This window comes from Trichechus manatus, unplaced genomic scaffold (genome assembly GCF_000243295.1).
Source record: "Trichechus manatus latirostris isolate Lorelei unplaced genomic scaffold, TriManLat1.0 scaffold00161, whole genome shotgun sequence".
Classification (NCBI taxonomy): Eukaryota; Metazoa; Chordata; class Mammalia; order Sirenia; family Trichechidae; genus Trichechus; species Trichechus manatus.
Window position 1 is genome coordinate 1,960,029 of NW_004444097.1, and position 14,950 is coordinate 1,974,978.

The following is a 14,950-nucleotide window of genomic DNA, read 5'->3' on the forward strand; positions in this document are numbered from 1 at the left end:
TGTGACCCAGTGCACTGCTTACCACGTGAGCGCATGGATCAGGAGACCGTTCTAGTTCCACTTGATTGCACTGTTCCCTCTTAGGTTGCTTCAGAAAAGAATTTACCTGAGTGGACCCAGGTGCAGGCCGGACAGAAAATTCTATAGCGCGTTAGCCTTGTTCCTTGTATTCCTGGCCCTGGCTGTTAAGTTTCCTGGCAGAGACAGGATTACCCAGGATGAACCAACTTGGTGTAAAGGGAAGAACTGGGACCAGGAGTCAGGCAGACAGGCTTATGAATCCCACTATTGTTGTTTCCTAGCTGTGTGGCCTTAGGCCAGTCACTTAATCTCTCTGGAATCATAAGCCCACCCTTAAAATGGAAATAAAAATAGTACCGAATTACCAGCATTGTATGACAATGATAGATAATCTGTAGGAAGAGTGACCCAACTCAGGGACTATTACAGATTTAAAAAAAAAAAAAACCTTTGTTGTTGTTAGGTGTCGTGGAGCTGGCTCTGACTCATTATGACCTTGTGTACAACGGAACTAAACACTGCCTGGTGCTGCGCCATCCTCACAATCGTTGCCATGTTTGAGCCCATTACTGTGGCCTCTGTGTCAGTCCATCTCGTTGAGGGTCTTACTTAATAATTATCAGGTGTTATTATTATAAAAAGGAGACTTGATAGAGCAGTGGTTAAGCACTCAGCTACTAACTGAACCCACCCAGCAGCTCCATGAGAGGAAGGACCTGGCCATCTGTATCTGTCAAGAGTACAGCCTAGAAAACCCTATGGAGCAGTCCTACTCTGTCATATAGGATTGCTATGAGTTGAAATCAGTGCAACAGCACATAACAACAACATTATTATAAAAGAACATGGATTTAGATATTTTGAAATAACAACCCATTCTTGTCTGATTATCGAAGTTTACTTTCTTTGTTTGCTTTACCAAAGTTTTAAACAGCAGAACAGCTATGGGGCCCTTAAAGCTGAGTTATTAATCAGAATTTTTCTCCATTTATTCCTTGGTGTTCTGCATAATGCTTTGTAGACCCTGGTCAGGCTCAATCAAGTAAGGCTTCATGTTAATGACTTCCAGTTGGTAGATGGCAAACAAGGAGCCATAGGGCACATGCATATGTACGCGGACTTTGGGAGGGTAGGTTTGAAGTTTTGTTAAATCTGCAAAAAACAGATATTGAGTGAAATTACAAACTTCTGATAGTTTTCCCAGAGGTCTGATGGAAAAAAATCCTCAGAGAAAAGGTTATTGATATCTTTGCTGTCAACTATATGCTGATTGATTGGAAGTAATCTGTTTTTTAACTAATATTATATCTGATTATAAAACCAATCCTTGATCATTGTAGAAAATTTGGAAAATGTAGACAAATAGCGTTAGTCATTGTTAACAAGAAGGTACGTTTCCTTTTAGTGCATTCTCTATGCAAATATGTTATACAGAGTAGGTATATACTTTTTTTAATTGTTGTAATTAAATGAAGTTTACATTTCAAGTTAGTTTCCCATACAAAATTTTTTTTACATACATTGTTATGAGACCCTAATTGCTCACCCTATTCTGCGACAGCACACTCCTCCTTTCTGCCCCTGATTCCCCGTGACCATTCAACCAGCTCCTAACTCTCTCTGCCTTCCCATCTCACTTCTGGACAGAAGCTGCCCCTTTGGTCTCTTGTATCTACTTGACTAAGAGGTGCACTCGTCACAAGTATCCCTTTATGTCCCACAGTCCAGGCCAATCTCTGTCTGAAGAGTTGACTTCGGAAATTGTTGGTATATATGTTTTATATGCATTTTTTAGAAAACTGAGGTTAAACTCTGTATCATATGACATCTGTGGTCTATAACTAAATCTCTTGGTTGTAGTTGTTTATGGATGTGGTAGCTATATATTGTGATCTTGGAGCTTCGCAATGTAAACTTCCAACACCTTGAAAACGTATGAGTAAGTGCTTACACACACACACACACACACACACACACACACACACACAAAGCTATATAGAGTACTTTTGTTTTGTGAACTGCCTGAGAAATGGGAATCTTAAGCATGCTGTAGACTGCATGCTACGTGCTCTGGGTACAGCAGTGGACTAAACTGACGAAGTCCTTACCTGCATGGAGTTTATAGTCTGAGTGGGGAAGAAGGAAAGTAAACAAACAAATGCATAATATGATGTCAGGTACTGATAAGTGGTGTGAAGAAAAATGAGGCAAAGGACATTTTAGAGTGTGTGTAGTTGTGTTAGTTTAGATAGGATATTTGAAACAAAAGGGAGTGGAGGGTCAACAGTGACCTATAGAAAACGAACCTCAAGGACATTGACTGCACATTGACCGTGAGAGGAGCTGATGAACTTAGTTCAGAATAAAGACTCAGCATGGGGAAGTGTGAGGGGCATGGGTTTTAGAATCAGTGAGATCTGGATTTGAATCTTTCCTACTGAACAATAGCTTTGTGACTTGGGCCAAGTTCCTTAAACTCTATGAGCCTCAGTTTCATCATCTGTAAAGAGGAAGAATATTTGTTCTGCAGGGTTGTTAAGGAATTAATTATGTATGAAAATGTATGGATTTAATTGTAATTCAAATATCTTCAACCATTTCCTGATGCTAGAAATGTGTTGTAAGGCACTTTACAGATATTAACTCATTTAATTCTCGCAACAACCCTGTATAGCTATTATTACTATCTTCATATCACATATGCAAAAACTTATGCATAGGGAAGTTAAGTAACTTGCCCAGGTTTTCACGGTTAAGTAATGGGTCCACATTTCAAACTCCCAGTAAGTCTGGCTCCACAGTCCAAACCCTTAAGCACTGCATCTGCTGTCTACCTACCACAGCATTTTAGGAATTTATGTGCCTAATTTTTGAAATGAAGGGGCTGGAGTAGATGGTCCTTCAGTACCATCTGTTTTCATTCATGTTTCATAATCGGTGAACACAATGAGAAAGTAGATCGTGGCTCAGACGTAAGGCGAAAATGTGGGGGTTCAGGACTGTCAGCTTCTGACCTCAGCCCAGAATGATCAGAAACACCTAACATCTGTGCTGATCAAGAAGGTGCTCTGCTGTTATGTCACTATTTTATTACTCACAGTCTTCCTCCCGTGAATGTGTCAGTGTGTGCTTGTGCTGAATATGCAGTTGTAGTTTGGCATAGACAAAGTGTTGGTCTTTACGATACTCATTCTGAGAACTTGATCCTCTTGTTTTCAGAGATCTGTTTGTGTCCTGGACATTAAATACAAAAAGGTGAAAGGGGATTTTAAGCATAAGAAGTTGCAAACACAGAGAGTAAGTACCCCTTAAGAAAAAATACCTGTGTGTCTGTGGCAGTAGTGGAGGGGTGGGAGTGGGGGTTGCAAGAATACGGGAACACCACAGAATAAGGTGGAAAATCATAGCAAGCCTCATGGGAATGCAAAAGCTATAAGAAACGGAAGCTTCCTTCAGGGGTCAGACGGTTTCTCATGACCCTTCCCCCTCATGCTCCTCTCTCAAGTCTGCATGAACTTTCAGCAACCCTTCATAGTGCTTTAAGGAAACAAGGCTGTCTCAGTCTGGCTCCTAGCAGGAGATGAATTTGCCCCCGTCTGTTCAAGTAAACAGTGTGTAACGAAGGTGCTATTAGCAGAGGTATAGGTTAAGGGAGCAAGCAAGGGATAGAGAAGCTCCCAGAAACTAGCAACAAGCGGGGAGCCATTGCTGTCTCTAAGCATGAAAGGATGAGGAGAAATAGTGTTACCAGAGCCCAGTAGGAGTTGGATATGTGGAGGACGAGCCAGTCATTGGAAGCTAGCGGCATGGAGGGACACAGATGCAGCCAGAGGTGCAGGGCTGAAGCTGGGAGGAGCAGGGAAGAAATCCTCTAACCTCTCTCTTTGGCCGTCCTAAGCCCTGCTAGTGCCTCCTACTGGCTAAATCCAACAGAGATCCAGCTGCAAGTGGAAACATGTTGTATTAGTTTTCTATGGCTGATTCCATAAAGAATTATGACAAACTTGGTGGCTTAAACTACATAAGATTATTGTCTTATAGTTCTGTAGGTCAGAAATCCAATGCCGGTCTCATTGGGCTGCAGTAAAGTGTTGGCAGGGCTTTGTTCCTTTCTGGAGGTTCTAGGGGAAAATCTACTTCCATGCCTTCCTGTTCCTTGGGATATGGCACTTTCCTCCATATTGAAAGCCATCAACAGTGGGTTGAGTGCTCACATCACACCTCTCTGACCCTGCTTCTGTTATTACATGCTCTTCTCTGATCATACCCATAATGAAAGGTTCTCTGGTTTTAAGAAAGCATGTGATTACATTGGGGCCACCCAGATAATCCAGAATATCTCCCCTTCTCAAGGTCCTTAACCTTAATTACATCTGCAAAGTCCCTTTTGCCATAAGGTTGCATATTCACAGGTTCTGAGAATTACAACAGGGACTTCTTTGGGTGGCCATCATTCTACCTACCACAGTTCACAGAGGTCATCCTCACAAGACACATAGCAGGTCAGAGAGGTGAAAAATAAATCTGGGTGTATGGGGAGGGGCAAATGGAGAATAGCTACCATAACAACAATTTGACATCTATTTCTCATCTATAGAATATAAAAATATGTTGAACTTGGCTAGATTCAATGATCCAATCTACTGACCTCTATATTCATTCAGTAGTTACTTGACTACCTATTATAGAGCTATCCCTTTGGTAATTGCAAAGAACACACTGGAAATATAAGATGCGGTCTTTGATCTGAGATGTTTACAATCTAACCAGGTCAGGAGGCTGGATAGACCTGAAACTCTTAATGAGTGATCATCAAGCCTAGAGGTGTTGGAGGAGTGAAGAGTAAAGGGAGAAATAGAGGTCTCTGGTAGTCCTGGAAGGTGTTTCGTGAAGATTTTAAGTTCATCTGAATCCTGAAGGGTGATTAGGGTTTCTTTTGTCAGAAGGGAGAAAACAATTCAAGAATGTAGAAAAGGGCAGCAAAAAAAAAAATGCTGGAATGAAAAATTCAATTAGCATGTATGGATACTTGTGGATAAAGAGAGTATAAAAAAAGAATAGCTACCCATTACTTAGCAACCATGCCCATAAAAAAGTATAGTGTCCTACAAAGCACCCTTGAAATCTTATTTTATATAAATTACTTAAGAATTACGTTTAATATTCACTTCGACTGACAAAGGAAATATAACAAAGCCATCACTGGTAAACATACTTCCATTTCCTTATGTCTCTATGTACTTGTCTATCTAATATTTGCTTACTTCTTGGTCACATTTGACTTTGCTTAGTTTATTATACGTCTCACACTTCTAGTCAGTGTGTATATGTGTAGCTGCATTAGTAATTAAAGTTTGATTTCAAAGAGATGAGAAGAAATAGTCTGACTCTAAAAATTCCACCAGCCCTTCCATCATTTGTGTGATTATCAGACCCTGTAAGGTCAGTGAGGAGTCCTTGGGTGGCTCAAATGGTTAAGCACTCGGCTACTAACCCAAAGGTTGGCAGTTCAAATCTACTTAGAGAAGTCTCAGAAGAAAGGTCTGGTGATCTATTTCCAGAAAGTCAGCAATTAAAAGCTCTATAGAGCTGAGTTCTACTCAGTACACATGGGATCACTATGAGTCAGAATTGTCTTGAAAGCAAATGGTTTTGTTTTGTTTTGTTTTTTGGTGGGGTCAGTTAGAATGTTTGCAAAGTGTAGTTTGCTGGGAACTGTGTCATACTTTGGGGCCAGGAAACAAGGGATGAGGATGTGTACCTTCTAAACTTCAAGTTCTCATCTATAATATATATAAAATACTTCTTCACAGGATTGATATGAGAAGCAAATAATTCAAAGCTTATGACATTGCTCTGAAAAATGCCAAGTGCTATGTAAATATCTGTAATTCAGATAGCTGGTGACATCACAGGCCCAACACAGCCATGAACTGAAAAGGAACCAAAACTGGAGGTCCTTTTTACCAAAAATAGCATCAAAAAGTCAGCTTAAAGAAAGTCAGAGACTATTTGTTGTTATTTATTCCTAATACCAAAAAGAAGTTTGATTTTCCATGATACAAGTTTTAGCAGATGGCAGGAATACACAGAGTCATTGTACCAAAACAATTGGTCGATGTTCAGCCGTTCCAGGAGGTAGCATATGATCAAGAACTGATCGTTGAAGAAAGAAGGAAGGAAGGAAGAAGTCCAAGCTGCACTGAAGGCATTGGCAAAAACCAAGGCTCCAGAAATTGATGGAATATCAGTTGAGATGTTTCAACAAATGGATACAACACTGGAAGCACTCACTCATCTATGCCAAGAAGCTTGGAAGACAGCTACCTGGCCAACCAGCTGGAAGATATCCATATTTGTGCCCATTTCAAAGAAAGGTGATCCCACTGAATGTGGAAATTATAGAAAAATATTATTAATTTTACACACAAGTGACATTTTGCTGAAGATCATTCAAAAAAAGTTGCAGCAGTACATCAACAGGGAACTGCAAGAAATTCAAGCTGGACTCAGAAGAGGACATTACTGATGTCAGATGGATCTTGACTGAAAGCAGAGGATACCAGAAAGATGTTCACCTGTGTTTTATTGACTATGCAAAGGCATTCAATTGTGTGGATCATAACAAATTATGGATATCATTGGGAAGGATGGGAATTCCGGAACACCTAATTGTGTTCATGCAGAGCCTGTGCATAGACCAAGAGGCAGTTGTTGAAACAGAACTAGGGGATACTGCGCGGTTTAAAATCAGGAAAGGTGTGTGTCAGGGTTGTATACTTTCAACACACTTATTCAGTCTGTAAGCTGAGCAAATCCCAGAAGCTAGACTATATGAAGAAGAACTCAGCATCAGGATTGTAGGAAACCACATTAACCACCTGTTACACGCAGATGATCCAACTTTGCTTGCTGAAAGTGAAGAGGACTTGGAGCACTTACTGATAAAGATCAAAGACTACAGCTTTCAGTATGGATTGTAACTCAAAATAAAGGAAACAAAAAGCCTCACAACTGGATCAATAAGCAACATCATGATAAATGGAGAAAATATTGAAATTGTCAAGAATTTCATTTAACTGGAATCCATAATCAATGCCCTTGGAAGCAGCAGTTGAAAAACTGAACGACATATTGCATTGGGCAAATCTGCTGCAAAAGATCTCTTTAAAGTGTTAAAACGCAAAGATGTCACTTTGAGGACTAGGGTGCACCTGACCCAAGCTTTGGTATTTTTAATTGCCTCATATGCCTTCGAAAGCTGGACAATGAATAAGGAAGACCAAAGAAGAATTGATGCCTTTGAATTATGGTGTTGGCAAAGAATGTTGAATATACCATGAACTACCAGAAGAACAAACAAATCTGTCTTGGAAGAAATACGGCCAGAATGCTCCTTAGAAGCTAGGATGGCGAGACTGTGTCTCACATACTTTTGGACATGTTATCAGGAAGGACCAGTCCCTGGAGAGAGACATCATGCTTGGTCATCAAAAAAAAGGAAGACCCTCGATGAGATGGATTGACACAATGGCTGCAACAGTGGCCTCAAACATAGCAATGATTATGAAAATGGCATAGGACGGATAGTATTTCGTTCTGATGTACATAGGATTTGCTATGATTTGGAACTGTCTTGATGGCACCTAGCAACAACAACAAAGTTTTAGCAATTCAGAAGCAATAAATAAATAAAATTATAAAGGAGAGATAAGTTGCTACCATCCAACCAAGCATTGTATCTCATTATCGAGGAAGGAGTGAGAAAAATATTTAAAAAGAAAACACTCAAAGTAATGGAAAACAGATGCTTGTGGGTTCTAGGAAATATAGCAGTCAGAACCATTTCCTGCCATATAGAAAGCCCAATTTACCCCAGTGTGCCCAGAAGGCATCATTGTTTTGTAGACTAGAAAAATGAATGTTGGTGATGATTACATTAAATTATCAGGGAAAGGTTAAATTATGTTTGCTGTTATTTGCTAAAGACAGTGGGGATATACATAGTATAGTCTAGAAAGATATTTATTCAAAATGGTTAAAATTCTAATGACATTGGGAAGCTTAAGAAGCTATTGGAAAGCTTAACTCTTAGGTGAAGTCTTACTGTATTATTATAAACCAAAGCCAAACCAAACCCGTTGCCATTGAGTCGATTCTGACTCATAGTGACCCTGTAGGACAGAGTAGAACTGCCGCTGTATGGTTTCCACGGCTGTAATCTTCATGGAAGCAGATTGCCACGTCTTTGTCCCATGGAGCAGCTGTTGGATTCAAACTGCCAACTTTTCAGTTAGCAGCCGAGCACTTAACCACTGCGTCACCAAAAACCCAAAGTCAAACCCACTGCCATCGTGTCGATTCCGACTCATAGCGACCCTAAAGGACAGGGTAGAACCGCCCCATGGGGTTTCCAAGGCTGTAATCTTTATGGAAGCTGTCACATCTTTCTCCCATGGAGCAGCTGGTGGGTTTGAACCACTGACCTTTTGGTGACAGCTGAGCACTTAACCACTGCGCCACCAGTGCTCCATTATTATGCTGATTTACAGTATAGAAATGACAGGCAGGACAGTCATTTCATTTCTCTGATGCCCTAAGACGTGTGTATTTGCAGAGTTGGATATGAAGTAATAGTGACCTCCAAGCATTGAACATGTCAACTGGGTGTCCTGCCACCTTGCTTGGAAAATTTGGCAAACTCTGGCTTTAAGACTTGGAGTTGAGCAGGTTGATCACAATGTGTGCTTAATAACTAATTACCAAGTTTGAGACTTAGGTTAACAGTTGTGTTCTGAGGCTTTATAGTTGGCACAAGTAGTGAGAGTTCACCTCTTGTCAGTGATTCATTTGCAGTTATTGAATATTTATGAGTGTCTGCAGAGGTTAAGAGTTCGACTGCTAACCCCAAAGGTTGGAAACCCTATGGAGCGGTTCTACTGTATGTAGTCCGAATACTCTATGTAGTCCGAATTGACTCGATGACGATGCGTTTTTTTTCTTTACTCTATGCCAAGGGAGCCCTGGTAGAGCCGTTGTTAAGTGCTTGGCTGCTAACCGAAAGGTCGCCAATTTGAACCCCCACCAGCCACTCAATGGCAGAGAGACATGGTAGTTGGCTTCCATGAAGATTCACAACCTTTTTACATTACAAGTCCAGAGAAAGGCTTCTTTCTCGTCTACTCTGTCCTATAGGGTCACTATGAGTGAGAATTGCCTGGACGGCAGTGGGTTGGAAGTCTATGCCAGGTCCTGTGCTAAGCATTGGGAATACAAAATCCCACTTAGTGGAATAAAAAAAAGAAACTAGGGACTTTATTTTTCTGTAGGTTCATCAGAAACTGCCTCTTTGCCCTGCCCCAACACACACATATGCACACATGCTTCAAGAAGGTAAGTGAGGAGGGGGATATGGGATGGGAAACTGGGTTCTAGGCCTTCCTATGTTCTAGGGAAGAGGTCAAGGACTTTTGATTTAGAAAGTCTAGAGTCAGAGAGGTAAAGATGGACTGGAGTCAAGGGATGGGTGAACCTGTGTTTTAACATATGGAAGCTGAGAAAAGCTCAGGATGGGGTGGCATAGAGCATCTCATCTTGAGAAACCTTGTGGTTTAAGATCTTCTGGCCAAATAAGGCGTGGGGAAGGGAGTGCTCGGAGCAGAGGAGTTCTTGTCTTTATAGGATCACTTGAATTTGCTTAATAAGCTTCTCAGCAACAAATTCAAAGAACTGAAAACAGGCCATTTCCCACATTTCTGGGCAATCTAAACATCTTAGGACTATTGTACAAAACTAAGATGAGAGGGGGAGGCAGATGGTTAGTGAGGATTTGAAACAAGATTTAATTTTAATGTGCAGCGTAAAGTAGGATGATATTTCATGCACCTCAGGTTGAAGCAAATTCATGCCTGTTGAAATGAGCAGGCCTGGTTCCGGCCTGAGAGGAGCTTGTCGTGCAGCTGGATCTTTCTGTCAAATGGAAGTCATCATGCTGCCAGGCTTTTCACTGGCAGGGTCTCTAACGTTTGCAGTAGCCTGCAAGTGGGAATTACTGTCTGTTTTATAACTAAGGGCGCATGCAGTATGATTTGTATGCTAACCGGAAGTGTTTACAAGGCACAGAAGCAGTGCAGAGAAAGGCATGCCTTACTGTGGATGACCATGGAATGCTCAACTCTCTGGGATGCCTGTAATAGAACATTCAGAAAAGACTTAGGCAAATGCTAAAGGAAACAATTACAATGCTGCTGTGGAGGGATGGCTCTGGTATGCGTATTTATTTAAAAACTATCTTCACATAATTCTCTAAAGACTTTGAAAATTGTATAAAACGAGCAACGGTTCCTTTAAATAGTGATTGCTATCACTAGCCCTCAGTTTGATGTTATCTTTAAAAAGAGTAAAAAAAAGTAAACAGTTTCCACTGTGTCCTAAAGGTTTGCCATAGACAGTGGATGAACTGCCCCAGAGAGGGATCTGAGGAGCAGTGAAGACAAAGGTCACTACGTGTGACTCTTTCTTCTGCCACATGCCAAGTGCTATTTGACACAGTTGTGGGAACTCTTGAGTGAACAGATGCCATGTTTTTGCCTTAGAAAATTTCCAGTTACATTTTCAAAGAGGTGGAGGCATGATATGGAGAGAAGCCTTTCTCTGGCCTTATAGTGTAAAAAGATATGTTACATAATTAATGCATTAAAAAGGTTAGGCACCTTGCTTCACATTGACTTTTTGTTCTCCATCTTGAAGCATAAAATCAAAGCCATCTGAGACCTCTTTTTGAGAGAGTGGCTCCGAGAGGTAGCAGATACAAAGTGATAGGTCAAAAGGTCCCAGAAACCCCGAATACAAGACACATAGCAATTAAAAGTAAAGTCTTTTCCTTTTTTTAAGAGTAGAATTCTAGTTAGAAAGAGCTTAACAAAACCAGCTGCAGTCAATTCTGATTCATGCCAACTCCATGTGTGCCAGAGTAGAACTATGCTTCATAGGATTTTCAATGGCTGAATTTTCAGAAGTAGAGAGCCAGGCCTTTCTTCTGAGGTACCCCTGTGTGGACTTGAGCTGCTAACCTTTTGCTTCGCAGCTCTAGGTACCCTCTTAACTGCAGGCATCCTGGTAGGGATCTACAGCATTCCTGACAATGTTCATCCTGCGTGCTTGAACTCCTCCTGTACTTTGTGAGGCAGACTCATTGTCAGGAAATCTGTCTCCACGTAAGCTCTGCCCATAGCTCTTCTTTCTAAAACATGCTACAGAGTATCTCTCCAGCATTCCATATGACAGCCCTCAAATATTTTAGAGATAACTATGTTCTTTCCCCCCTCCCACACAAACGCTTTAGTCCAGGTTACATTCTCCTGGCATGTATGTCCTCATTTTGGTTGTTCTCTTCTGGATATGCTGCTGTGTCCAATTTCTTTCCTAAATTGTGGATATGGGACTAGAGATATCATCTAACTAGGTTGGATATGTCTAGGTTGGATATGATCTGACTAGGTTGAAAACGTAGAATTACTGCTTATTTTTCACTTTCTTTTTATTTTCATTTAATGATTTCATGATCTTTTTTAACAATGCCTTTTAAAAATTTGAGTAATACAAGTAAGGATGAAGAAAATACCTATAACAACCAAATTCTATCCACCTTTGAATAACTAGTTTTTAGATTTATTGAACATTTTAGACATATATGTGTGTTTGTGTGTATGTATGTGTCTATAGATATTTTATTCTGTGGAGTCAAGCTTTTGGGACCTCCTTTTGCTGATGTGGCACAACTCAAAATGAGAAGGAACAGCTGCAAACATCCACTAATAATAGGAACATGAAATGTACAAAGTATGAATCTAGGAAAATTAGAAGTCATCAAAAATGTTAAGGAATGCATAAACATTGATGTCCTAGGCATTAGTGAACTGAAATGGACTGGTATTGGCTATTTTGAATCGGACAATCATATGGTATACTATGCCAGGAATGACAAATTGAAGAGGAATGGTGTTGCCTTCATTGTCAAAAAGAACATTTCAAGATCTGTCCTGAAGTGCAACACTGTCAGTAATAGAATAATATCCACATGCCTACAAGGAAGACCAGTTAATACGGCTATTATCCAAATTTATGCACCAACCACCAAGGTCAAAGAAGAAGACATTGAAGATTTTTACCAACTTCTGCAGTCTGAAATTGACCAAACATGCCATCAGGCTGCATTGATTATTACTGGTGATTGGAATGCTAGAGTTGGAAACCAAGAAGAGGGAACATTAGTTGGAAAGTATGGGCTTCGTGATAGAAATGATGCTGGAGAGCGCATGATAGACTTTTGCAAGATCAGTGACTTCTTCATTGCAAATACTTTTTGTCAACAACAAAAAGGGACTATACATGTGGACCTCACCAGATGAAATACACAGGAATCAAATTGACCACATCTGTGGAAGAGATGGGAAAGCTCAATATCATTGGTCAGAACAAGGCCAGGGGCCAACTGTGGAACAGACCATCAGTTGCTCATATGCAAGTTCAAATTGATACTGAAGAAAATTAGAACAAGTCCACGAGAGCCAAAGTACCACCTTGAATATATCCCACCTGAATTTAGAGACCAACTTTTCTTTTTTTTGATTGTGCTTTAAGTGAAAGTTTACAGTTCAAGTTAGTTTCTCATACAAAAATTTATGCACACATTGGTATGTGACCCTAGTTACTCTCCCTATAATGTGACAGCATACTCCTCCTTTCCGCCCTGGATTTCCCGTGTCCATTCAACCAGCTCCTGTCCCTTTCTGCCTTCTCATCTTGCCTCTGGGCAGGAGCTGCCCATTTAGTCTGATGTATCTACTTGAGATAAGAAGCACTCTCTTCACGAGTATTATATTGTGTCTTATAGTCCGTCTAATCTATGTCTGAAGAGTTGACTTCTAAAATAGTTTCAGTTCTGGGCTAACAGAGAGTCCAGGGGCCATGTCTTCTGGCATCCCTCTAGTCTCAGTGAGACCATTAAGTCTGGTCTTTTTGCCTGAATTTGAGTTCTGCACCCCACTTTTCTCCTGCTCCGTCAGGAACTCTCCACGGTGTTTCCTGTCAGGACCGTCATTAGTGGTAGCCGGGCACCATCTAGTTCTTCTGGTCTCAGGCTGATGAAGTCTCTGGTTTATGTGGCCCTTTCTGTCTCTTGGGCTAATATTTTCCTTGTGTCTTTGATGTTGTTCATTCTCCTCTACTCCAGGTGGGTTGGAACCAATTGATGCATCTTAGATGGTTGCTTCCTAGCTTTCAAAACCCCAGATGCCACTCACAAAAGTGGGATGCCGAACATTTTCTTAATAAACTTTGTTATGCCAATTGACTTAGATGTTCCCTGAAACCATGGTCCCCAGACCTCCGCCCCTGCTACTGTGTCCCTCCAAGTGTTTGATTGTATTCAGGAAACTTCTTAGCATTTGGTTTAGTCCAGTTGTGCTGACTTCCCCTGTAGTGTGTGTTGTCCTTCCCTTTACCTAAGGTAATTCTTGTCTACTGTCTAGTCAGTGAATATCCTTTCCCTCCCTCCCCACCCTCGTAACCATAGAAGAATGTTCTCTTCTGTGTTTAAACCTTTTCTTGAGTTTTTATAATAGCGGTCTCTTACAGTAATTGTCCTTTTGTGACTGACTAAATTCACTCAGCATAATGCCTTCCAGTTCATCCATGTTATGAAATGTTTCTTGGATTAATCGTTGTTCTTTATCATTGCGTAGTGTTCCATTGTGTGAATATACCATAATTTGTTTATCCATTCGTCTGTTGATGGGCACCTAGGTTGTTTCCATCTTTTTGCTATTGTGAACCGTGCTGCAGTGAACATGGGTGTGCATATGTCTATTCATGTGATGGCTCTTATTTCTGTAGCATATATTCCAAGAGGTGGGATTGCCAGATGGTATGGTACTTCTATTTCTAGCTTTTTAAGGAGGCACCAAATCGAATTCCGAAGTGATTGTACCATTTTACATTCCCACCAGCAGTGTATAAGTGTTCCAATCTCTCTGACATTTATTATTTTATGTTTTTTGGATTAATGCTAGCCTTGTTGGGGTGAGATGGTATCTCATTGTAGATTTGATTTGTATTTCTCTAATGGCTAATGATGGTGAGCAATTCCTCACGTATCTGTTAGCTGCCTGAATGTCTTTTTGGTGAAGTGCCTGATCATGTCCTTTGCCTGTTTTTTAATTTGGATATTTGTCTTTTTGTTGTTGGAGTTTTGCTGTATCTTGTAGATTTTATAGATTAGACCTTGATCGGATTTGTTATAGCCAAAAAATTTTTCCCAGTCTGTAGGTTGTTTTTTCACTCTTTTGGTGAAGTCTTTTTTTTTTTTTTTTAATTGTACTTTAGATGAAGGTTTACAGAACAAACTAGTTTCTTTTTAAACAGTACACATATTGTTTTATGACATTGGTTAACAACCCCATGACATGTCAGCACTGTCCCTTCTCGACCTTGGTTTACCTATTATCAGCTTTCCTGATCCCTCCTGCCTTCTAGTCCTTGCTCCTGGGCTGTTGTGCCCCTTTAGTCTTGTGCGTTTTATGGGCCTGTCTCATCTTTGACTGAAGGGTGAACCTAGGGAGTGACTTCATTACTGAGCTAAAAGGGTGTCCAGGGCCATACTCTCAGGGTTTCTCCAGTCTCTGTCAGGCTGTTAAGTCTGGTCTGTTTTTGTGAGTTAGAATTTTGTGACACATTTTTCTCCAGCTGTCTGGGACCCTCTCTTGTGATCCCTGTCAGAGCAGTCAGTCGTGGTAGCCAAATTGTATGCGCTAGAATTTTGTTGAGGATTTTTGCATCAGTGTTCATGAGGTTATATTGGTCTGTAATTTTCTTTTTTTTTTGTGGTGTCTTTACCTGGTTTTGGTATCAGGGTTATGCTGGCTTCATA